This window comes from Nothobranchius furzeri, chromosome 7, assembly GCF_043380555.1.
Source record: "Nothobranchius furzeri strain GRZ-AD chromosome 7, NfurGRZ-RIMD1, whole genome shotgun sequence".
Classification (NCBI taxonomy): domain Eukaryota; kingdom Metazoa; phylum Chordata; class Actinopteri; order Cyprinodontiformes; family Nothobranchiidae; genus Nothobranchius; species Nothobranchius furzeri.
Genome location: NC_091747.1, coordinates 21,175,930 through 21,201,128, shown reverse-complemented (window position 1 = coordinate 21,201,128; position 25,199 = coordinate 21,175,930).

The following is a 25,199-nucleotide window of genomic DNA, read 5'->3' as shown; positions in this document are numbered from 1 at the left end:
CTTGCTTGGGCCTCTCTCCTGGAGGCGCTCAGTCAGACCGAGTGCTGACATAAGGCAAGACGCTCCTCGGGGCGCGTCTTGCTTGGGCCTCTCTCCTGGAGGCGCTCAGTCAGACCCAGTGCTGACATGTGGCAAGACGCTCCTCGGGGCGCGTCTTGCTGGGGCCTCTCTCCTGGAGGCGCTCAGTCAGACTGAGTAGTGACGTGTGGCCTGACGCTCCTCGGGGCGCGGCTTGCTTGGGCCTCTCTCCTGGAGGCGCTCAGTCAGACCCAGTGTTGACATGTGACAAGACGCTCCTCGGGGCGCGTCTTGCTTGGGCTTCTCTCCTGGAGGCCCTCAGTCAGACCCATTGTTGGCATGAGGCAAGACGCTCCTCGGGGCGCGTCTTGCTTTGGCCTCTCCTGGAGGCGCTCAGTCAGACTGAGTAGTGACATGTGGCCTGACGCTCCTCGGGGCACGGCTTGCTTGGGCCTCTCTCCTGGAGGCGCTCAGTCAGACCCAGTGTTGACATGTGACAAGACGCTCCTCGGGGCGCGTCTTGCTTGGGCTTCTCTCCTGGAGGCCCTCAGTCAGACCCATTGTTGACATGAGGCAAGACGCTCCTCGGGGCGCGTCTTGCTGGGGCCTCTCTCCTGGAGGCGCTCAGTCAGACTGAGTAGTGACATGTGGCCTGACGCTCCTCGGGGCGCGGCTTGCTTGGGCCTCTCTCCTGGAGGCGCTCAGTCAGACCCAGTGTTGACATGTGACAAGACGCTCCTCGGGGCGCGTCTTGCTTGGGCTTCTCTCCTGGAGGCCCTCAGTCAGACCCATTGTTGACATGAGGCAAGACGCTCCTCGGGGCGCGTCTTGCTTTGGCCTCTCTCCTGGAGGCGCTCAGTCAGACCGAGTGCTGACATGTGGCAAGACGCTCCTCGGGCCGCGTGTTGCTTGGGCTTCTCTCCTGGAGGCCCTCAGTCAGACCCATTGTTGACATGTGGCAAGACGCTCCTAGGGGCGCGTCTTGCTTGGGCCTCTCTCCTGGAGGCGCTCAGTCAGACCGAGTGCTGACATGAGGAAAGACGCTCCTCGGGGCGCGTCTTGCTTGGGCTTCTCTCCTGGAGGCGCTCAGAAAGACCCAGTGTTGACATGTGACAAGACGCTCCTCGGGGCGCGTCTTGCTTGGCCCTCTCTCCTGGAGGCGCTCAGTCAGACCCAGTGGTGACATGTGGCAAGACACTCCTCGGGGCGCGTCTTGCTTGGGCCTCTCTCCTGGAGGCCCTCTGTCAGACTGAGTGTTGACATGTGGCAAGACTCTCCTCGGGGCGCGTCTTGCTTGGGCTTCTCTCATGGAGGCCCTCAGTCAGACCCAGTGTTGACATGTGTCAAGACGCTCCTCGGGTCGCATCTTGCTTGGGCCTCTCTCCTGGAGGCGCTCAGTCAGACCCAGTGTTGACATGTGACAAGACGCTCCTCGGGGCGCGTCTTGCTTGGACTTCTCTCCTGGAGGCCCTCAGTCAGACCCATTGTTGACATGTGGCGAGACGCTCCTCGGGGCGCGTCTTGCTTTGGCCTCTCTCCTGGAGGCGCTCAGTCAGACCGAGTGCTGACATGTGGCAAGACGCTCCTCGGGCCGCGTGTTGCTTGGGCTTCTCTCCTGGAGGCCCTCAGTCAGACCCATTGTTGACATGTGGCAAGACGCTCCTCGGGGCGCGTCTTGCTTGGGCCTCTCTCCTGGAGGCGCTCTGTCAGACCCAGTGGTGACATGTGGCAAGACACTCCTCGGGGCGCGTCTTGCTTGGGCTTCTCTCATGGAGGCCCTCAGTCAGACCCAGTGTTGACATGTGTCAAGACACTCCTCGGGGCGTGTCTTGCTTGGGCCTCTCTCCTGGAGGCGCTCAGTCTGACCCAGTGCTGACATGTGGCAAGACGCTCCTCGGGGCGCGTCTTGCTTGGGCTTCTCTCCTGGAGGCCCTCAGTCAGACCCATTGTTGACATGTGGCAACACGCTCCTCGGGGCACGTCTTGCTTGGGCCTCTCTCCTGGAGGCGCTCAAAAAGACCGAGTAGTGACATGTGGCAAGACGCTCCTCGGGGCGCGTCTTGCTTGGACCTTTCTCACTGAGGCGCTCAGTCAGACCGAGTAGTGACATGTGGCAAGAAGCTCCTCGGGGCGCGTCTTGCTTGGACCTCTCTCCCTGAGGCGCTCAGTCAGACCCAGTGTTGACATGTGGCACGACGCTCCTGCGGGCGCATCTTGCTTGGGCCTCTCTCCTGGAGGCCCTCAGTCAGACCCATTGTTGACATGTGGCAAGACGCTCCTAGGGGCGCGTCTTGCTTGGGCCTCTCTCCTGGAGGCGCTCAGTCAGACCGAGTGCTGACATAAGGCAAGACGCTCCTCGGGGCGCGTCTTGCTTGGGCCTCTCTCCTGGAGGCGCTCAGTCAGACCCAGTGCTGACATGTGGCAAGACGCTCCTCGGGGCGCGTCTTGCTGGGGCCTCTCTCCTGGAGGCGCTCAGTCAGACTGAGTAGTGACATGTGGCCTGACGCTCCTCGGGGCGCGGCTTGCTTGGGCCTCTCTCCTGGAGGCGCTCAGTCAGACCCAGTGTTGACATGTGACAAGACGCTCCTCGGGGCGCGTCTTGCTTGGGCTTCTCTCCTGGAGTCCCTCAGTCAGACCCATTGTTGACATGAGGCAAGACGCTCCTCGGGGCGCGTCTTGCTTTGGCCTCTCTCCTGGAGGCGCTCAGTCAGACCGAGTGCTGACATGTGGCAAGACGCTCCTCGGGCCGCGTGTTGCTTGGGCTTCTCTCCTGGAGGCCCTCAGTCAGACCCATTGTTGACATGTGGCAAGACGCTCCTCGGGGCGCGTCTTGCTTGGGCCTCTCTCCTGGAGGCGCTCAGTCAGACCGAGTGCTGACATGAGGAAAGACGCTCCTCGGGGCGCGTCTTGCTTGGGCTTCTCTCCTGGAGGCGCTCAGAAAGACCCAGTGTTGACATGTGACAAGACGCTCCTCGGGGCGCGTCTTGCTTGGGCCTCTCTCCTGGAGGCGCTCAGTCAGACCCAGTGGTGACATGTGGCAAGACACTCCTCGGGGCGCGTCTTGCTTGGGCCTCTCTCCTGGAGGCCCTCTGTCAGACCGAGTGTTGACATGTGGCAAGACTCTCCTCGGGGCGCGTCTTGCTTGGGCTTCTCTCATGGAGGCCCTCAGTCAGACCCAGTGTTGACATGTGTCAAGACGCTCCTCGGGGCGCGGCTTGCTTGGGCCTCTCTCCTGGAGGCGCTCAGTCAGACCCAGTGTTGACATGTGACAAGACGCTCCTCGGGGCGCGTCTTGCTTGGGCTTCTCTCCTGGAGGCCCTCAGTCAGACCCATTGTTGACATGTGGCAAGACGCTCCTCGGGCCGCGTGTTGCTTGGGCTTCTCTCCTTGAGGCCCTCTGTCAGACCCATTGTTGACATGTGACAAGACGCTCCTCGGGGCGCGTCTTGCTTGGGCTTCTCTCATGGAGGCCCTCAGTCAGACCCAGTGTTGACATGTGTCAAGACGCTCCTCGGGTCGCATCTTGCTTGGGCCTCTCTCCTGGAGGCGCTCAGTCAGACCCAGTGTTGACATGTGACAAGACGCTCCTCGGGGCGCGTCTTGCTTGGACTTCTCTCCTGGAGGCCCTCAGTCAGACCCATTGTTGACATGTGGCGAGACGCTCCTCGGGGCGCGTCTTGCTTTGGCCTCTCTCCTGGAGGCGCTCAGTCAGACCGAGTGCTGACATGTGGCAAGACGCTCCTCGGGCCGCGTGTTGCTTGGGCTTCTCTCCTGGAGGCCCTCAGTCAGACCCATTGTTGACATGTGGCAAGACGCTCCTCGGGGCGCGTCTTGCTTGGGCCTCTCTCCTGGAGGCGCTCTGTCAGACCCAGTGGTGACATGTGGCAAGACACTCCTCGGGGCGCGTCTTGCTTGGGCTTCTCTCATGGAGGCCCTCAGTCAGACCCAGTGTTGACATGTGTCAAGACACTCCTCGGGGCGTGTCTTGCTTGGGCCTCTCTCCTGGAGGCGCTCAGTCTGACCCAGTGCTGACATGTGGCAAGACGCTCCTCGGGGCGCGTCTTGCTTGGGCTTCTCTCCTGGAGGCCCTCAGTCAGACCCATTGTTGACATGTGGCAACACGCTCCTCGGGGCACGTCTTGCTTGGGCCTCTCTCCTGGAGGCGCTCAAAAAGACCGAGTAGTGACATGTGGCAAGACGCTCCTCGGGGCGCGTCTTGCTTGGACCTTTCTCACTGAGGCGCTCAGTCAGACCGAGTAGTGACATGTGGCAAGAAGCTCCTCGGGGCGCGTCTTGCTTGGACCTCTCTCCCTGAGGCGCTCAGTCAGACCCAGTGTTGACATGTGGCACGACGCTCCTGCGGGCGCATCTTGCTTGGGCCTCTCTCCTGGAGGCCCTCAGTCAGACCCATTGTTGACATGTGGCAAGACGCTCCTAGGGGCGCGTCTTGCTTGGGCCTCTCTCCTGGAGGCGCTCAGTCAGACCGAGTGCTGACATAAGGCAAGACGCTCCTCGGGGCGCGTCTTGCTTGGGCCTCTCTCCTGGAGGCGCTCAGTCAGACCCAGTGCTGACATGTGGCAAGACGCTCCTCGGGGCGCGTCTTGCTGGGGCCTCTCTCCTGGAGGCGCTCAGTCAGACTGAGTAGTGACATGTGGCCTGACGCTCCTCGGGGCGCGGCTTGCTTGGGCCTCTCTCCTGGAGGCGCTCAGTCAGACCCAGTGTTGACATGTGACAAGACGCTCCTCGGGGCGCGTCTTGCTTGGGCTTCTCTCCTGGAGTCCCTCAGTCAGACCCATTGTTGACATGAGGCAAGACGCTCCTCGGGGCGCGTCTTGCTTTGGCCTCTCTCCTGGAGGCGCTCAGTCAGACCGAGTGCTGACATGTGGCAAGACGCTCCTCGGGCCGCGTGTTGCTTGGGCTTCTCTCCTGGAGGCCCTCAGTCAGACCCATTGTTGACATGTGGCAAGACGCTCCTCGGGGCGCGTCTTGCTTGGGCCTCTCTCCTGGAGGCGCTCAGTCAGACCGAGTGCTGACATGAGGAAAGACGCTCCTCGGGGCGCGTCTTGCTTGGGCTTCTCTCCTGGAGGCGCTCAGAAAGACCCAGTGTTGACATGTGACAAGACGCTCCTCGGGGCGCGTCTTGCTTGGGCCTCTCTCCTGGAGGCGCTCAGTCAGACCCAGTGGTGACATGTGGCAAGACACTCCTCGGGGCGCGTCTTGCTTGGGCCTCTCTCCTGGAGGCCCTCTGTCAGACCGAGTGTTGACATGTGGCAAGACTCTCCTCGGGGCGCGTCTTGCTTGGGCTTCTCTCATGGAGGCCCTCAGTCAGACCCAGTGTTGACATGTGTCAAGACGCTCCTCGGGGCGCGGCTTGCTTGGGCCTCTCTCCTGGAGGCGCTCAGTCAGACCCAGTGTTGACATGTGACAAGACGCTCCTCGGGGCGCGTCTTGCTTGGGCTTCTCTCCTGGAGGCCCTCAGTCAGACCCATTGTTGACATGTGGCAAGACGCTCCTCGGGCCGCGTGTTGCTTGGGCTTCTCTCCTTGAGGCCCTCTGTCAGACCCATTGTTGACATGTGACAAGACGCTCCTCGGGGCGCGTCTTGCTTGGGCCTCTCTCCTGGAGGCGCTCAGTCAGACCGAGTGCTGACATGAGGAAAGACGCTCCTCGGGGCGCGTCTTGCTTGGGCTTCTCTCCCGGAGGCGCTCAGAAAAACCCAGTGTTGACATGTGACAAGACGCTCCTCGGGGCGCGTCTTGCTTGGGCCTCTCTCCTGTAGGCGCTCAGTCAGACCCAGTGGTGACATGTGGCAAGACACTCCTCGGGGCGCGTCTTGCTTGTGCCTCTCTCCTGGAGGCCCTCTGTAAGACCGAGTGTTGACATGTGGCAAGACTCTCCTCGGGGCGTGTCTTGCTTGGGCCTCTCTCCTGGAGGCGCTGAGTCTGACCCAGTGCTGACATGTGGCAAGACGCTCCTCGGGGCGCGTCTTGCTTGGGCTTCTCTCCTGGAGGCCCTCAGTCAGACCCATTGTTGACATGTGGCAAGACGCTCCTCGGGGCACGTCTTGCTTGGGCCTCTCTCCTGGAGGCGCTCAAACAGACCGAGTAGTGACATGTGGCAAGACGCTCCTCGGGGCGCGTCTTGCTGGGGCTTCTCTCATGGAGGCACTCAGTCAGACCCAGTGTTGACATGTGGCAAGACGCTCCTCGGGGCGCGTCTTGCTTGGACCTCTCTCACTGAGAAGCTCAGTCAGACCGAGTAGTGACATGTGGCAAGACGCTCCTCGGGGCGCGTCTTGCTTGGACCTCTCTCCCTGAGGCGCTCAGTCAGACCCAGTGTTGACATTTGGCAAGACACTCCTCGGGGCGCGTCTTGCTTGGGCCTCTCTCCAGAAGGCCCTCAATCAGACCCAGTGTTGACACGTGGCAAGACGCTCCTCGGGGCGCGTGTTACTTGGGCCTCTCTCCTGGAGGCGCTCAGTCAGACCGAGTAGTGACAAGTGGCAAGACGTTCCTCAGGGCGCGTCTTGCTTGGACCTCCCTCCTGGAGGCGCTCAGTCAGACCGAGTAGTGACATGTGGCAAGACGCTCCTCGGGGCGCGTCTTTCTTGGGCCTCTCTCCTGGAGGCGCTCAGTCAGACACAGTGTTGACATGTGGCAAGACACTCCTCGGGGCGCGTCTTGCTTGGGCCTCTCTCATGGAGGCCCTCTGTCAGACCCAGTGTTGACATATGTCAAGACGCTCCTCGGGGCGCGTCTTGCTTTGGCCTCTCTCCTGGAGGCGCTCAGTCAGACCGAGTGCTGACATGTAGCAAGAAGCTCCTCGGGGTGCGTCATGCTTGGGCTTCTCTCCTGGAGGCCCTCAGTCAGACCCATTATTGACATGTGGCAAGACGCTCCTCTGGGCGCGTATTGCTTGGGCCTCTCTCCTGGATGCCCTCTGTCAGACCCAGTGTTGACATGTGGCAAGACTCTCCTCGGGGCCCTTCTTGCTTGGGCTTCTCTAATGGAGGCCCTCAGTCAGACCCAGTGTTGACATGTGTCAAGACGCTCCTCGGGGCGTATCTTTCTTGGGCCTCTCTCCTGGAGGCGCTCAGTCAGACCCAGTGTTGACATGTGGCAAGACGCTCCTCGGGGCGCTTCTTGCTTGGGCTTCTCTCCTGGAGGCCCTCAGTCAGACCCATTGTTGACATGTGGCAAGACGCTCCTCGGGGCATGTCTTGCTTGGGCCTCTCTCCTGGAGGCGCTCAGTCAGACCGAGTAGTGACATGTGGCAAGAAGCTCCTCGGGGTGCATCTTGCTGGGGCTTCTCTCATGGAGGCACTCAGTCAGACCCAGTGTTGACATGTGGCAAGACGCTCCTCGGGGCGCGTGTTGCTTGGACCTCTCTCCTGGAGGCCCTCAGTCAGACCGAGTAGTGACATGTGGCAAGACGCTCCTCGGGGCGCGTCTTGCTTGGGCCTCTCTCCTGGAGGCGCTCAGCCAGACCCAGTGCTGACATGTGAAAAGAAGCTCCTCGGGGCGCGTCTTGCTTGGGCTTCTCTCCTGGAGGCCCTCAGTAAGACCCATTGTTGACATGTGGCAAGACGCTCCTCAGGGCGCGTCTTGCTTGGGCCTCTCTCCTGGAGGCGCTCAGTCAGACCCATTGTTGACATGTGGCAAGACGCTCCTCGGGGCGCGTCTTGCTTGGGCCTCTCTCCTGGAGGCGCTCAGTCAGACCGAGTGCTGACATGAGGAAAGACGCTCCTCGTGGCGCGTCTTGCTTGGGCTTCTCTCCCGGAGGCGCTCAGAAAGACCCAGTGTTGACATGTGTCAAGACGCTCCTCGGGGCGTGTCTTGCTTGGGCCTCTCTCCTGGAGGCGCTGAGTCTGACCCAGTGCTGACATGTGGCAAGACGCTCCTCGGGGCGCGTCTTGCTTGGGCTTCTCTCCTGGAGGCCCTCAGTCAGACCCATTGTTGACATGTGGCAAGACGCTCCTCGGGGCACGTCTTGCTTGGGCCTCTCTCCTGGAGGCGCTCAAACAGACCGAGTAGTGACATGTGGCAAGACGCTCCTCGGGGCGCGTCTTGCTGGGGCTTCTCTCATGGAGGCACTCAGTCAGACCCAGTGTTGACATGTGGCAAGACGCTCCTCGGGGCGCGTCTTGCTTGGACCTCTCTCACTGAGAAGCTCAGTCAGACCGAGTAGTGACATGTGGCAAGACGCTCCTCGGGGCGCGTCTTGCTTGGACCTCTCTCCCTGAGGCGCTCAGTCAGACCCAGTGTTGACATTTGGCAAGACACTCCTCGGGGCGCGTCTTGCTTGGGCCTCTCTCCAGAAGGCCCTCAATCAGACCCAGTGTTGACACGTGGCAAGACGCTCCTCGGGGCGCGTGTTACTTGGGCCTCTCTCCTGGAGGCGCTCAGTCAGACCGAGTAGTGACATGTGGCAAGACGTTCCTCAGGGCGCGTCTTGCTTGGACCTCCCTCCTGGAGGCGCTCAGTCAGACCGAGTAGTGACATGTGGCAAGACGCTCCTCGGGGCGCGTCTTTCTTGGGCCTCTCTCCTGGAGGCGCTCAGTCAGACACAGTGTTGACATGTGGCAAGACACTCCTCGGGGCGCGTCTTGCTTGGGCCTCTCTCATGGAGGCCCTCTGTCAGACCCAGTGTTGACATGTGTCAAGACGCTCCTCGGGGCGCGTCTTGCTTTGGCCTCTCTCCTGGAGGCGCTCAGTCAGACCGAGTGCTGACATGTAGCAAGAAGCTCCTCGGGGTGCGTCATGCTTGGGCTTCTCTCCTGGAGGCCCTCAGTCAGACCCATTATTGACATGTGGCAAGACGCTCCTCTGGGCGCGTATTGCTTGGGCCTCTCTCCTGGATGCCCTCTGTCAGACCCAGTGTTGACATGTGGCAAGACTCTCCTCGGGGCCCTTCTTGCTTGGGCTTCTCTAATGGAGGCCCTCAGTCAGACCCAGTGTTGACATGTGTCAAGACGCTCCTCGGGGCGTATCTTGCTTGGGCCTCTCTCCTGGAGGCGCTCAGTCAGACCCAGTGTTGACATGTGGCAAGACGCTCCTCGGGGCGCTTCTTGCTTGGGGTTCTCTCCTGGAGGCCCTCAGTCAGACCCATTGTTGACATGTGGCAAGACGCTCCTCGGGGCATGTCTTGCTTGGGCCTCTCTCCTGGAGGCGCTCAGTCAGACCGAGTAGTGACATGTGGCAAGAAGCTCCTCGGGGTGCATCTTGCTGGGGCTTCTCTCATGGAGGCACTCAGTCAGACCCAGTGTTGACATGTGGCAAGACGCTCCTCGGGGCGCGTGTTGCTTGGACCTCTCTTCTGGAGGCCCTCAGTCAGACCGAGTAGTGACATGTGGCAAGACGCTCCTCGGGGCGCGTCTTGCTTGGGCCTCTCTCCTGGAGGCGCTCAGTCAGACCCAGTGCTGACATGTGAAAAGAAGCTCCTCGGGGCGCGTCTTGCTTGGGCTTCTCTCCTGGAGGCCCTCAGTAAGACCCATTGTTGACATGTGGCAAGACGCTCCTCGGGGCGCGTCTTGCTTGGGCCTCTCTCCTGGAGGCGCTCAGTCAGACCGAGTGCTGACATGTGGAAAGACGCTCCTCGGGGCGCGTCTCGCTTGGCTTCTCTCCTGGAGGCGCTCAGAAAGACCCAGTGTTGACATGTGACAAGACGCTCCTCGGGGCGCGTCTTGCTTGGGCCTCTCTCCTGGAGAGGCTCAGTCAGACCCAGTGGTGACATGTGGCAAGACACTCCTCGGGGCGCGTCTTGCTTGGGCCTCTCTCCTGGAGGCCCTCTGTCAGACAGAGTGTTGACATGTGGCAAGACTCTCCTCGGGGCGTGTCTTGCTTGGGCTTCTCTCATGGAGGCCCTCAGTCAGACCCAGTGTTGACATGTGGCAAGACGCTCCTCGGGGCACGTCTTGCTTGGGCCTCTCTCCTGGAGGCGCTCAAACAGACCGAGTAGTGACATGTGGCAAGACGCTCCTCGGGGCGCGTCTTGCTGGGGCTTCTCTCATGGAGGCACTCAGTCAGACCCAGTGTTGACATGTGGCAAGACGCTCCTCGGGGCGCGTCTTGCTTGGACCGCTCTCACTGAGGCGCTCAGTCAGACCGAGTAGTGAAATGTGGCAAGACGCTCCTCGGGGCGAGTCTTGCTTGGACCTCCCTCCTGGAGGCGCTCAGTCAGACCGAGTAGTGACATGTGGCAAGACGCTCCTCGGGGCGCGTCTTGCTTGGGCCTCTCTCACTGAGGCGCTCAGTCAGACCGAGTAGTGACGTGTGGCAGGACGCTCCTCGGGGCGAGTCTTGCTTGGACCTCTCTCCCTGAGGCGCTCAGTCAGACCCAGTGTTGGCATTTGGCAAGACACTCCTCGGGGCGCGTCTTGCTTGGGCCTCTCTCCAGAAGGCCCTCAATCAGACCCAGTGTTGACACGTGGCAAGACGCTCCTCGGGGCGCGTCTTACTTGGGCCTCTCTCCTGGAGGCGCTCAGTCAGACCGAGTAGTGACATGTGGCAAGACGTTCCTCGGGGCGCGTCTTGCTTTGACCTCCCTCCTGGAGGCGCTCAGTCAGACCGAGTAGTGACATGTGGCAAGACGCTCCTCGGGGCGCGTCTTGCTTGGGCCTCTCTCCTGGAGGCGCTCAGTCAGACACAGTGTTGACATGTGGCAAGACACTCCTCGGGGCGCGTCTTGCTTGGGCCTCTCTCATGGAGGCCCTCTGTCAGACCCAGTGTTCACATGTGTCAAGACGCTCCTCGGGGCGCGTCTTGCTTTGGCCTCTCTCCTGGAGGCGCTCAGTCAGACCGAGTGCTGACATGTAGCAAGAAGCTCCTCGGGGTGCGTCATGCTTGGGCTTCTCTCCTGGAGGCCCTCAGTCAGACCCATTATTGACATGTGGCAAGACGCTCCTCTGGGCGCGTATTGCTTGGGCCTCTCTCCTGGATGCCCTCTGTCAGACCCAGTGTTGACATGTGGCAAGACTCTCCTCGGGGCCCTTCTTGCTTGGGCTTCTCTAATGGAGGCCCTCAGTCAGACCCAGTGTTGACATGTGTCAAGACGCTCCTCGGGGCGTGTCTTGCTTGGGCCTCTCTCCTGGAGGCGCTAAGTCAGACCCAGTGTTGACATGTGGCAAGACGCTCCTCAGGGCGCGTCTTGCTTGGGCCTCTCTCCTGGAGGCGCTCAGTCAGACTGAGTAGTGACATGTGGCCTGACGCTCCTCGGGGCGCGTGTTGCTTGGGCCTCTCTCCTGGAGGCGCTCAGTCAGACCAAGTGGTGACATGTGGCAAGACACTCCTCGGGGCGCATCTTGCTTGGGCCTCTCTCCTGGAGGCCCTCTGTCAGACCCAGTGTTGACATGTGTCAAGACGCTCCTCGGGGCGCGTCTTGCTTGGGCTTCTCTCCTGGAGGCCCTCAGTCAGACCCATTGTTGACATGTGGCAAGACGCTCCTCGGGGCGCGTGTTGCTTAGGCTTCTCTCCTGGAGGCCCTCAGTCAAACCCATTGTTGACATGTGGCAAGACGCTCCTCGGGGCGCGTCTTGCTTGGGCCTCTCTCCTGGAGGCGCTCAGTCAGACCGAGTGCTGACATGTGGAAAGACGCTCCTCGGGGCGCGTCTTGCTTGGGCTTCTCTCCTGGAGGCGCTCAGAAAGACCCAGTGTTGACATGTGACAAGACGCTTTTCGGGGCGCGTCTTGCTTGGGCCTCTCTTCTGGAGAGGCTCAGTCAGACCCAGTGGTGACATGTGGCAAGACACTCCTCGGGGCGCGTCTTGCTTGGGCCTCTCTCCTGGAGGCCCTCTGTCAGACCGAGTGTTGACATGTGGAAAGACTCTCCTCGGGGCGTGTCTTGCTTGGGCTTCTCTCATGGAGGCCCTCAGTCAGACCCAGTGTTGACATGTGTCAAGACGCTCCTCGGGGCGTGTCTTGCTTGGGCCTCTCTCCTGGAGGCGCTCAGTCTGACCCAGTGTTGACATGTGGCAAGACGCTCCTCGGGGCGCGTCTTGCTTGGGCTTCTCTCCTGGAGGCCCTCAGTCAGACCCATTGTTGACATGTGGCAAGACGCTCCTCGGGGCACGACTTGCTTGGGCCTCTCTCCTGGAGGCGCTCAAACAGACCGAGTAGTGACATGTGGCAAGACGCTCCTCGGGGCGCGTCTTGCTGGGGCTTCTCTCATGGAGGCACTCAGTCAGACCCAGTGTTGACATGTGGCAAGACGCTGCTCGGGGCGCGTCTTGCTTGGACCTCTCTCACTGAGGCGCTCAGTCAGACCGAGTAGTGACATGTGGCAAGACGCTCCTCGGGGCGCGTCTTGCTTGGACCTCTCTCCCTGAGGCGCTCAGTCAGACCCAGTGTTGACATTTGGCAAGACACTCCTCAGGGCGCGTCTTGCTTGGGCTTCTCTCCTGGAGGCTCTCAGTAAGAACCATTGTTGACATGTGGCAAGACGCTCCTCGGGGCGCGTCTTGCTTGGGCCTCTCTCCAGAAGGCCCTCAATCAGACCCAGTGTTGACACGTGGCAGGACGCTCCTCGGGGCGCGTCTTACTTGGGCTTCTCTCCTGGAGGCGCTCAATTAGACTGAGTAGTGACATGTGGCCTGACGCTCCTCGGGGCGCGTGTTGCTTGGGCCTCTCTCCTGGAGGCGCTCAGTCAGACCAAGTGGTGACATGTGGCAAGACGCTCCTCGGGGCGCGTCTTGCTTTGGCCTCTCTCCTGGAGGCGCTCAGTCAGACTGAGTGCTGACATGTGGCAAGACGCTCCTCGGGCCGCGTGTTGTTTGGGCTTCTCTCCTGGAGGCCCTCAGTCAGACCCATTGTTGACATGTGGCAAGATGCTCCTCGGGGCGCGTCTTGCTTCGGCCTCTCTCCTGGAGGCGCTCAGTCAGACCGAGTGCTGACATGAGGAAAGACGCTCCTCGGGGCGCGTCTTGCTTGGAGTTCTCTCCTGGAGGCGCTCAGAAAGACCCAGTGTTGACATGTGACAAGACGCTCCTCGGGGCGCGTCTTGCTTGGGCCTCTCTCCTGGAGGCGCTCAGTCAGACCCAGTGGTGACATGTGGCAAGACACTCCTCGGGGCGCGTCTTGCTTGGGCCTCTCTCCTGGAGGCCCTCTGTCAGACCGAGTGTTGACATGTGGCAAGACTCTCCTCGGGGCGCGTCTTGCTTGGGCTTCTCTCATGGAGGCCCTCAGTCAGACCCAGTGTTGACATGTGTCAAGATGCTCCTCGGGGCGCGTCTTGCTTGGGCCTCTCTCCTGGAGGCGCTCAGTCTGACCCAGTGCTGACATGTGGCAAGACGCTCCTCGGGGCGCGTCTTGCTTGGGCTTCTCTCCTGGAGGCCCTCAGTCAGACCCATTGTTGACATGTGGCAAGACGCTCCTCGGGGCACGTCTTGCTTGGGCCTCTCTCCTGGAGGCGCTCAAACAGACCGAGTAGTGACATGTGGCAAGACGCTCCTCGGGGCGCGTCTTGCTGGGGCTTCTCTCATGGAGGCACTCAGTCAGACCCAGTGTTGACATGTGGCAAGACGCTCCTCGGGGCGCGTCTTGCTTGGACCTCTCTCCCTGAGGCGCTCAGTCAGACCCAGTGTTGACATTTGGCAAGACACTCCTCGGGGCGCGTCTTGCTTGGTTCTCTCTCCAGAAGGCCCTCAATCAGACCCAGTGTTGACACGTGGCAAGACGCTCCTCGGGGCGCGTCTTACTTGGGCCTCTCTCCTGGAGGCGCTCAGTCAGACCGAGTAGTGACATGTGGCAAGACGCTCCTCGGGGCGTGTCTTTCTTGGGCCTCTCTCCTGGAGGCGCTCAGTCAGACACAGTGTTGACATGTGGCAAGACACTCCTCGGGGCGTGTCTTGCTTGGGCCTCTCTCATGGAGGCCCTCTGTCAGACCCAGTGTTGACATGTGTCAAGACGCTCCTCGGGGCGCTTCTTGCTTTGGCCTCTCTCCTGGAGGCGCTCAGTCAGACCGAGTGCTGACATGTAGCAAGAAGCTCCTCGGGGTGCGTCATGCTTGGGCTTCTCTCCTGGAGGCCCTCAGTCAGACCCATTATTGACATGTGGCAAGACGCTCCTCTGGGCGCGTATTGCTTGGGCCTCTCTCCTGGATGCCCTCTGTCAGACCCAGTGTTGACATGTGGCAAGACTCTCCTCGGGGCCCTTCTTGCTTGGGCTTCTCTAATGGAGGCCCTCAGTCAGACCCAGTGTTGACATGTGTCAAGACGCTCCTCGGGGCGTGTCTTGCTTGGGCCTCTCTCCTGGAGGCGCTCAGTCAGACCCAGTGTTGACATGTGGCAAGACGCTCCTTGGGGCGCTTCTTGCTTGGGCTTCTCTCCTGGAGGCCCTCAGTCAAACCCATTGTTGACATGTGGCAAGACGCTCCTCGGGGCATGTCTTGCTTGGGCCTCTCTCCTGGAGGCGCTCAGTCAGACCGAGTAGTGACATGTGGCAAGAAGCTCCTCGGGGCGCATCTTGCTGGGGCTTCTCTCATGGAGGCACTCAGTCAGACCCAGTGTTGACATGTGGCAAGACGCTCCTCGGGGCGCGTGTTGCTTGGACCTCTCTCCTGGAGGCCCTCAGTCAGACCGAGTAGTGACATGTGGCAAGACGCTCCTCGGGGCGCGTCTTGCTTGGGCCTCTCTCCTGGAGGCGCTCAGTCAGACCCAGTGCTGACATGTGAAAAGAAGCTCCTCGGGGCGCGTCTTGCTTGGGCTTCTCTCCTGGAGGCCCTCAGTAAGACCCATTGTTGACATGTGGCAAGACGCTCCTCGGGGCGCGTCTTGCTTGGGCCTCTCTCCAGAAGGCCCTCAGTCAGACCGAGTGCTGACATGTGGAAAGACGCTCCTCGGGGCGCGTCTCGCTTGGGCCTCTCTCCTGGAGGCGCTCAGTCAGACCGAGTGCTGACATGTGGCAAGACGCTCCTCGGGCCGCGTGTTGCTTAGGCTTCTCTCCTGGAGGCCCTCAGTCAAACCCATTGTTGACATGTGGCAAGACGCTCCTCGGGGCGCTTCTTGCTTGGGCCTCTCTCCTGGAGGCGCTCAGTCAGACCGAGTGCTGACATGTGGAAAGACGCTCCTCGGGGCGCGTCTCGCTTGGGCCTCTCTCCTGGAGGCGCTCAGAAAGACCCAGTGTTGACATGTGACAAGACGCTCCTCGGGGCGTGTCTTGCTTGGGCCTCTCTCCTGGAGAGGCTCAGTCAGACCCAGTGGTGACATGTGGCAAGACACTCCTCGGGGCGCGTCTTGCTTGGGCCTCTCTCCTGGAGGCCCTCTGTCAGACCGAGTGTTGACATGTGGCAAGACTCTCCTCGGGGCGTGTCTTGCTTGGGCTTCTCTCATGGAGGCCCTCAGTCAGACCCAGTGTTGACATGTGGCAAGACGCTCCTCGGGGCACGTCTTGCTTGGGCCTCTCTCCTGGAGGCGCTCAAACAGACAGAGTAGTGACATGTGGCAAGACGCACCTCGGGGTGCGTCTTACCTGGGCCTCTCTCCTGGAGGCGCTCAGTCAGACCGAGTAGTGACATGTGGCAAGACGTTCCTCGGGGCGCGTCTTGCTTGGACCTCCCTCCTGGAGGCGCTCAGTCAGACCGAGTAGTGACATGTGGAAAGACGCTCCTCGGGGCGCGTCTTGCTTGGGCCTCTCTCCTGGAGGCGCTCAGTCAGACACAGTGTTGACATGTGGCAAGACACTCCTCGGGGCGCGTCTTGCTTGGGCCTCTCTCATGGAGGCCCTCTGTCAGACCCAGTGTTGACATGTGTCAAGACGCTCCTCGGGGCGCGTCTTGCTTTGGCCTCTCTCCTGGAGGCGCTCAGTCAGACGGAGTGCGGACATGTAGCAAGAAGCTCCTCGGGGTGCGTCATGCTTGGGCTTCTCTCCTGGAGGCCCTCAGTCAGACCCATTATTGACATGTGGCAAGACGCTCCTCTGGGCGCGTATTGCTTGGGCCTCTCTCCTGGATGCCCTCTGTCAGACCCAGTGTTGACATGTGGCAAGACTCTCCTCGGGGCCCTTCTTGCTTGGGCTTCTCTAATGGAGGCCCTCAGTCAGACCCAGTGTTGACATGTGTCAAGACGCTCCTCGGGGCGTGTCTTGCTTGGGCCTCTCTCCTGGAGGCGCTCAGTCAGACCCAGTGTTGACATGTGGCAAGACGCTCCTCGGGGCGCTTCTTGCTTGGGCTTCTCTCCTGGAGGCCCTCAGTCAGACCCATTGTTGACAAGTGGCAAGACGCTCCTCGGGGCATGTCTTGCTTGGGCCTCTCTCCTGGAGGCGCTCAATCAGACCGAGTAGTGACATGTGGCAAGAAGCTCCTCGGGGCGCATCTTGCTGGGGCTTCTCTCATGGAGGCACTCAGTCAGACCCAGTGTTGACATGTGGCAAGACGCTCCTCGGGGCGCGTGTTGCTTGGACCTCTCTCCTGGAGGCGCTCAGTCAGACCGAGTAGTGACATGTGGCAAGACGCTCCTCGGGGCGCGTCTTGCTTGGGCCTCTCTCCTGGAGGCGCTCAGTCGGACCCAGTGCTGACATGTGAAAAGAAGCTCCTCGGGGCGCGTCTTGCTTGGGCTTCTCTCCTGGAGGCCCTCAGTAAGACCCATTGTTGACATGTGGCAAGACGCTCCTCGGGGCGCGTCTTGCTTGGGCCTCTCTCCAGAAGGCCCTCAATCAGACCCAGTGTTGACACGTGGCAAGACGCTCCTCAGGGCGCGTCTTGATTGGGCCTCTCTCCTGGAGGCACTCAGTCAGACTGAGTAGTGACATGTGGCCTGACGCTCCTCGGGGCGCGTGTTGCTTGGGCCTCTCTCCTGGAGGCGCTCAGTCAGACCAAGTGGTGACATGTGGCAAGACGCTCCTCGGGGCGCGTCTTGCTTTGGCCTCTCTCCTGGAGGCGCTCAGTCAGACCGAGTGCTGACATGTGGCAAGACGCTCCTCGGGCCGCGTGTTGCTTGGGCTTCTCTCCTGGAGGCCCTCAGTCAGACCCATTGTTGACATGTGGCAAGACGCTCCTCGGGGCGCGTCTTGCTTCGGCCTCTCTCCTGGAGGCGCTCAGTCAGACCGAGTGCTGACATGAGGAAAGACGCTCCTCGGGGCGCGTCTTGCTTGGGCTTCTCTCCTGGAGGCGCTCAGAAAGACCCAGTGTTGACATGTGACAAGACGCTCCTCGGGGCGCGTCTTGCTTGGGCCTCTCTCCTGGAGGCGCTCAGTCAGACCCAGTGGTGACATGTGGCAAGACACTCCTCGGGGCGCGTCTTGCTTGGGCCTCTCTCCTGGAGGCCCTCTGTCAGACCGAGTGTTGACATGTGGCAAGACTCTCCTCGGGGCGCGTCTTGCTTGGGCTTCTCTCATGGAGGCCCTCAGTCAGACCCAGTGTTGACATGTGTAAAGACGCTCCTCGGAGCGCGTCTTGCTTGGGCCTCTCTCCTGGAGGCGCTCAGTCTGACCCAGTGCTGACATGTGGCAAGACGCTCCTCGGGGCGCGTCTTGCTTGGGCTTCTCTCCTGGAGGCCCTCAGTCAGACCCATTGTTGACATGTGGCAAGACGCTCCTCGGGGCACGTCTTGCTTGGGCCTCTCTCCTGGAGGCGCTCAAACAGACCGAGTAGTGACATGTGGCAAGACGCTCCTCGGGGCGTGTCTTGCTGGGGCTTCTCTCATGGAGGCACTCAGTCAGACCCAGTGTTGACATGTGGCAAGACGCTCCTCGGGGCGCGTCTTGCTTGGACCTCTCTCACTGAGGCGCTCAGTCAGACCGAGTAGTGACATGTGGCAAGACGCTCCTCGGGGCGCGTCTTGCTTGGACCTCTCTCCCTGAGGCGCTCAGTCAGACCCAGTGTTGACATTTGGCAAGACACTCCTCGGGGTGCGTCTTGCTTGGTTCTCTCTCCAGAAGGCCCTCAATCAGACCCAGTGTTGACACGTGGCAAGACGCTCCTCGGGGTGCGTCTTACTTGGGCCTCTCTCCTGGAGGCGCTCAGTCAGACCGAGTAGTGACATGTGGCAAGAAGTTCCTCGGGGCGCGTCTTGCTTGGACCTCCCTCCTGGAGGCGCTCAGTCAGACCGAGTAGTGACATGTGGCAAGACGCTCCTCGGGGCGTGTCTTTCTTGGGCCTCTCTCCTGGAGGCGCTCAGTCAGACACAGTGTTGACATGTGGCAAGACACTCCTCGGGGCGCGTCTTGCTTGGGCCTCTCTCATGGAGGCCCTCTGTCAGACCCAGTGTTGACATGTGTCAAGACGCTCCTCGGGGCGCGTCTTGCTTTGGCCTCTCTCCTGGAGGCGCTCAGTCAGACCGAGTGCTGACATGTAGCAAGAAGCTCCTCGGGGTGCGTCATGCTTGGGCTTCTCTCCTGGAGGCCCTCAGTCAGACCCATTATTGACATGTGGCAAGACGCTCCTCTGGGCGCGTATTGCTTGGGCCTCTCTCCTGGATGCCCTCTGTCAGACCCAGTGTTGACATGTGGCAAGACTCTCCTCGGGGCCCTTCTTGCTTGGGCTTCTCTAATGGAGGCCCTCAGTCAGACCCAGTGTTGACATGTGTCAAGACGCTCCTCGGGGCGTGTCTTGCTTGGGCCTCTCTCCTGGAGGCGCTCAGTCAGACCCAGTGTTGACATGTGGCAAGACGCTCCTCGGGGCGCTTCTTGCTTGGGCTTCTCTCCTGGAGGCCCTCAGTCAGACCCATTGTTGACAAGTGGCAAGACGCTCCTCGGGGCATGTCTTGCTTGGGCCTCTCTCCTGGAGGCGCTCAATCAGACCGAGTAGTGACATGTGGCAAGAAGCTCCTCGGGGCGCATCTTGCTGGGGCTTCTCTCATGGAGGCACTCAGTCAGACCCAGTGTTGACATGTGGCAAGACGCTCCTCGGGGCGCGTGTTGCTTGGACCTCTCTCCTGGAGGCGCTCAGTCAGACCGAGTAGTGACATGTGGCAAGACGCTCCTCGGGGCGCGTCTTGCTTGGGCCTCTCTCCTGGAGGCGCTCAGTCGGACCCAGTGCTGACATGTGAAAAGAAGCTCCTCGGGGCGCGTCTTGCTTGGGCTTCTCTCCTGGAGGCCCTCAGTAAGACCCATTGTTGACATGTGGCAAGACGCTCCTCGGGGCGCGTCTTGCTTGGGCCTCTCTCCAGAAGGCCCTCAATCAGACCCAGTGTTGACACGTGGCAAGACGCTCCTCAGGGCGCGTCTTGATTGGGCCTCTCTCCTGGAGGCACTCAGTCAGACTGAGTAGTGACATGTGGCCTGACGCTCCTCGGGGCGCGTGTTGCTTGGGCCTCTCTCCTGGAGGCGCTCAGTCAGACCAAGTGGTGACATGTGGCAAGACGCTCCTCGGGGCGCGTCTTGCTTTGGCCTCTCTCCTGGAGGCGCTCAGTCAGACCGAGTGCTGACATGTGGCAAGACGCTCCTCGGGCCGCGTGTTGCTTGGGCTTCTCTCCTGGAGGCCCTCAGTCAGACCCATTGTTGACATGTGGCAAGACGCTCCTCGGGGCGCGTCTTGCTTCGGCCTCTCTCCTGGAGGCGCTCAGTCAGACCGAGTGCTGACATGAGGAAAGACGCTCCTCGGGGCGCGTCTTGCTTGGGCTTCTCTCCTGGAGGCGCTCAGAAAGACCCAGTGTTGACATGTGACAAGACGCTCCTCGGGGCGCGTCTTGCTTGGGCCTCTCTCCTGGAGGCGCTCAGTCAGACCCAGTGGTGACATGTGGCAAGACACTCCTCGGGGCGCGTCTTGCTTGGGCCTCTCTCCTGGAGGCCCTCTGTCAGACCGAGTGTTGACATGTGGCAAGACTCTCCTCGGGGCGCGTCTTGCTTGGGCTTCTCTCATGGAGGCCCTCAGTCAGACCCAGTGTTGACATGTGTAAAGACGCTCCTCGGAGCGCGTCTTGCTTGGGCCTCTCTCCTGGAGGCGCTCAGTCTGACCCAGTGCTGACATGTGGCAAGACGCTCCTCGGGGCGCGTCTTGCTTGGGCTTCTCTCCTGGAGGCCCTCAGTCAGACCCATTGTTGACATGTGGCAAGACGCTCCTCGGGGCACGTCTTGCTTGGGCCTCTCTCCTGGAGGCGCTCAAACAGACCGAGTAGTGACATGTGGCAAGACGCTCCTCGGGGCGTGTCTTGCTGGGGCTTCTCTCATGGAGGCACTCAGTCAGACCCAGTGTTGACATGTGGCAAGACGCTCCTCGGGGCGCGTCTTGCTTGGACCTCTCTCACTGAGGCGCTCAGTCAGACCGAGTAGTGACATGTGGCAAGACGCTCCTCGGGGCGCGTCTTGCTTGGACCTCTCTCCCTGAGGCGCTCAGTCAGACCCAGTGTTGACATTTGGCAAGACACTCCTCGGGGTGCGTCTTGCTTGGTTCTCTCTCCAGAAGGCCCTCAATCAGACCCAGTGTTGACACGTGGCAAGACGCTCCTCGGGGTGCGTCTTACTTGGGCCTCTCTCCTGGAGGCGCTCAGTCAGACCGAGTAGTGACATGTGGCAAGAAGTTCCTCGGGGCGCGTCTTGCTTGGACCTCCCTCCTGGAGGCGCTCAGTCAGACCGAGTAGTGACATGTGGCAAGACGCTCCTCGGGGCGTGTCTTTCTTGGGCCTCTCTCCTGGAGGCGCTCAGTCAGACACAGTGTTGACATGTGGCAAGACACTCCTCGGGGCGCGTCTTGCTTGGGCCTCTCTCATGGAGGCCCTCTGTCAGACCCAGTGTTGACATGTGTCAAGACGCTCCTCGGGGCGCGTCTTGCTTTGGCCTCTCTCCTGGAGGCGCTCAGTCAGACCGAGTGCTGACATGTAGCAAGAAGCTCCTCGGGGTGCGTCATGCTTGGGCTTCTCTCCTGGAGGCCCTCAGTCAGACCCATTATTGACATGTGGCAAGACGCTCCTCTGGGCGCGTATTGCTTGGGCCTCTCTCCTGGATGCCCTCTGTCAGACCCAGTGTTGACATGTGGCAAGACTCTCCTCGGGGCCCTTCTTGCTTGGGCTTCTCTAATGGAGGCCCTCAGTCAGACCCAGTGTTGACATGTGTCAAGACGCTCCTCGGGGCGTGTCTTGCTTGGGCCTCTCTCCTGGAGGCGCTCAGTCAGACCCAGTGTTGACATGTGGCAAGACGCTCCTCGGGGCGCTTCTTGCTTGGGCTTCTCTCCTGGAGGCCCTCAGTCAGACCCATTGTTGACATGTGGCAAGACGCTCCTCGGGGCATGTCTTGCTTGGGCCTCTCTCCTGGAGGCGCTCAGTCAGACCGAGTAGTGACATGTGGCAAGACGCTCCTCGGGGCGCGTCTTGCTTGGGCCTCTCTCCTGGAGGCGCTCAGTCAGACCCAGTGCTGACATGTGAAAAGAAGCTCCTCGGGGCGCGTCTTGCTTGGGCTTCTCTCCTGGAGGCCCTCAGTAAGACCCATTGTTGACATGTGGCAAGACGCTCCTCGGGGCGCGTCTTGCTTGGGCCTCTCTCCAGAAGGCCCTCAATCAGACCCAGTGTTGACACGTGGCAAGACGCTCCTCAGGGCGCGTCTTGCTTGGGCCTCTCTCCTGGAGGCGCTCAGTCAGACTGAGTAGTGACATGTGGCCTTACGCTTCTCGGGGCGCGTGTTGCTTGGGCCTCTCTCCTGGAGGCGCTCAGTCAGACCAAGTAATGACATGTGGCAAGACACTCCTCGGGGCGCGTCTTGCTTGGGCCTCTCTCCTGGAGGCCCTCTGTCAGACCCAGTGTTGACATGTGTCAAGACGCTCCTCGGGGCGCGTCTTGCTTGGGCTTCTCTCCTGGAGGCCCTCAGTCAGACCCATTGTTGACATGTGATAAGACGCTCCTCGGGGCGCGCCTTGCTTTGGCATCTCTCCTGGAGGCGCTCAGTCAGACCGAGTGCTGACATGTGGCAAGACGCTCCTCGGGCCGCGTGTTGCTTAGGCTTCTCTCCTGGAGGCCCTCAGTCAAACCCATTGTTGACATGTGGCAAGACGCTCCTCGGGGCGCGTCTTGCTTGGGTCTCTCTCCTGGAGGCGCTCAGTCAGACTGAGTGCTGACATGTGGAAAGACGCTCCTCGGGGCGCGTCTCGCTTGGGCTTCTCTCCTGGAGGCGCTCAGAAAGACCCAGTGTTGACATCTGACAAGACGCTCCTCGGGGCGCGTCTTGCTTGGGCCTCTCTCCTGGAGAGGCTCAGTCAGACCCAGTGGTGACATGTGGCAAGACACTCCTCGGGGCGCGTCTTGCTTGGGCCTCTCTCCTGGAGGCCCTCTGTCAGACCGAGTGTTGACATGTGGCAAGACTCTCCTCGGGGCGTGTCTTGCTTGGGCTTCTCTCATGGAGGCCCTCAGTCAGACCCAGTGTTGACATGTGGCAAGACGCTCCTCGGGGCGCGTCTTGCTTGGACCTCTCTCACTGAGGCGCTCAGTCAGACCGAGTAGTGACATGTGGCAAGACGCTCCTCGGGGCGCGTCTTGCTTGGACCTCTCTCCCTGAGGCGCTCAGTCAGACCCAGTGTTGACATTTGGCAAGACACTCCTCGGGGCGCGTCTTGCTTGGGCCTCTCTCCAGCGGGCCCTCAATCAGACCCAGTGTTGACACGTGGCAAGACGCTCCTCGGGGCGCGTCTTACCTGGGCCTCTCTCCTGGAGGCGCTCAATCAGACCGAGTAGTGACATGTGGCAAGACGTTCCTCGGGGCGCGTCTTGCTTGGACCTCCCTCCTGGAGGCGCTCAGTCAGACCGAGTAGTGACATGTGGCAAGACGCTCCTCGGGGCGCGTCTTGCTTGGGCCTCTCTCCTGGAGGCGCTCAGTCAGACACAGTGTTGACATGTGGCAAGACACTCCTCGGGGCGCGTCTTGCTTGGGCCTCTCTCATGGAGGCCCTCTGTCAGACCCAGTGTTGACATGTGTCAAGACGCTCCTCGGGGCGCGTCTTGCTTTGGCCTCTCTCCTGGAGGCGCTCAGTCAGACGGAGTGCTGACATGTAGCAAGAAGCTCCTCGGGGTGCGTCATGCTTGGGCTTCTCTCCTGGAGGCCCTCAGTCAGACCCATTATTTACATGTGGCAAGACGCTCCTCTGGGCGCGTATTGCTTGGGCCTCTCTCCTGGATGCCCTCTGTCAGACCCAGTGTTGACATGTGGCAAGACTCTCCTCGGGGCCCTTCTTGCTTGGGCTTCTCTAATGGAGGCCCTCAGTCAGACCCAGTGTTGACATGTGTCAAGACGCTCCTCGGGGCGTGTCTTGCTTGGGCCTCTCTCCTGGAGGCGCTCAGTCAGACCCAGTGTTGACATGTGGCAAGACGCTCCTCGGGGCGCTTCTTGCTTGGGCTTCTCTCCTGGAGGCCCTCAGTCAGACCCATTGTTGACAAGTGGCAAGACGCTCCTCGGGGCATGTCTTGCTTGGGCCTCTCTCCTGGAGGCGCTCAGTCAGACCGAGTAGTGACATGTGGCAAGAAGCTCCTCGGGGCGCATCTTGCTGGGGCTTCTCTCATGGAGGCACTCAGTCAGACCCAGTGTTGACATGTGGCAAGACGCTCCTCGGGGCGCGTGTTGCTTGGACCTCTCTCCTGGAGGCGCTCAGTCAGACCGAGTAGTGACATGTGGCAAGACGCTCCTCGGGGCGCGTCTTGCTTGGGCCTCTCTCCTGGAGGCGCTCAGTCAGACCCAGTGCTGACATGTGAAAAGAAGCTCCTTTGGGCGCGTCTTGCTTGGGCTTCTCTCCTGGAGGCCCTCAGTAAGACCCATTGTTGACATGTGGCAAGACGCTCCTCGGGGCGCGTCTTGCTTGGGCCTCTCTCCAGAAGGCCCTCAATCAGACCCAGTGTTGACACGTGGCAAGACGCTCCTCAGGGCGCGTCTTGCTTGGGCCTCTCTCCTGGAGGCGCTCAGACAGACCGAGTGCTGACATGTGGCAAGACGCTCCTCGGGGCGCGTCTTGCTTGGACCTCTCTCCCTGAGGCGCTCAGTCAGACCCAGTGTTGACATTTGGCAAGACACTCCTCGGGGCGCGTCTTGCTTGGGCCTCTCTCCAGCGGGCGCTCAGAAAGACCCAGTGTTGACACGTGGCAAGACGCTCCTCGGGGCGCGTCTTACCTGGGCCTCTCTCCTGGAGGAGCTCAGTCAGACCGAGTAGTGACATGTGGCAAGACGTTCCTCGGGGCGCGTCTTGCTTGGACCTCCCTCCTGGAGGCGCTCAGTCAGAACGAGTAGTGACATGTGGCAAGACGCTCCTCGGGGCGCGTCTTGCTTGGGCCTCTCTCCTGGAGGCGCTCAGTCAGACACAGTGTTGACATGTGGCAAGACACTCCTCGGGGCGCGTCTTGCTTGGGCCTCTCTCATGGAGGCCCTCTGTCAGACCCAGTGTTGACATGTGTCAAGACGCTCCTCGGGGCGCGTCTTGCTTTGGCCTCTCTCCTGGAGGCGCTCAGTCAGACGGAGTGCTGACATGTAGCAAGAAGCTCCTCGGGGTGAGTCATGCTTGGGCTTCTCTCCTGGAGGCCCTCAGTCAGACCCATTATTGACATGTGGCAAGACGCTCCTCTGGGCGCGTATTGCTTGGGCCTCTCTCCTGGATGCCCTCTGTCAGACCCAGTGTTGACATGTGGCAAGACTCTCCTCGGGGCCCTTCTTGCTTGGGCTTCTCTAATGGAGGCCCTCAGTCAGACCCAGTGTTGACATGTGTCAAGACGCTCCTCGGGGCGTGTCTTGCTTGGGCCTCTCTCCTGGAGGCGCTCAGTCAGACCCAGTGTTGACATGTGGCAAGACGCTCCTCGGGGCCCTTCTTGCTTGGGCTTCTCTCCTGGAGGCCCTCAGTCAGACCCATTGTTGACAAGTGGCAAGACGCTCCTCGGGGCATGTCTTGCTTGGGCCTCTCTCCTGGAGGCGCTCAGTCAGACCGAGTAGTGACATGTGGCAAGAAGCTCCTCGGGGCGCATCTTGCTGGGGCTTCTCTCATGGAGGCACTCAGTCAGACCCAGTGTTGACATGTGGCAAGACGCTCCTCGGGGCGCGTCTTGCTTGGGCCTCTCTCCTGGAGGCGCTCAGTCAGACCGAGTGCTGACATGTGGCAAGACGCTCCTCGGGCCGCGTGTTGCTTGGGCTTCTCTCCTGGAGGCCCTCAGTCAGACCCATTGTTGAAATGTGGCAAGACGCTCATCGGGGCGCGTCTTGCTTGGGCCTCTCTCCTGGAGGCGCTCAGTCAGACCGAGTGCTGACATGTGGCAAGACGCTCCTCGGGGCGCGTCTTGCTTGGGCTTCTCTCCTGGA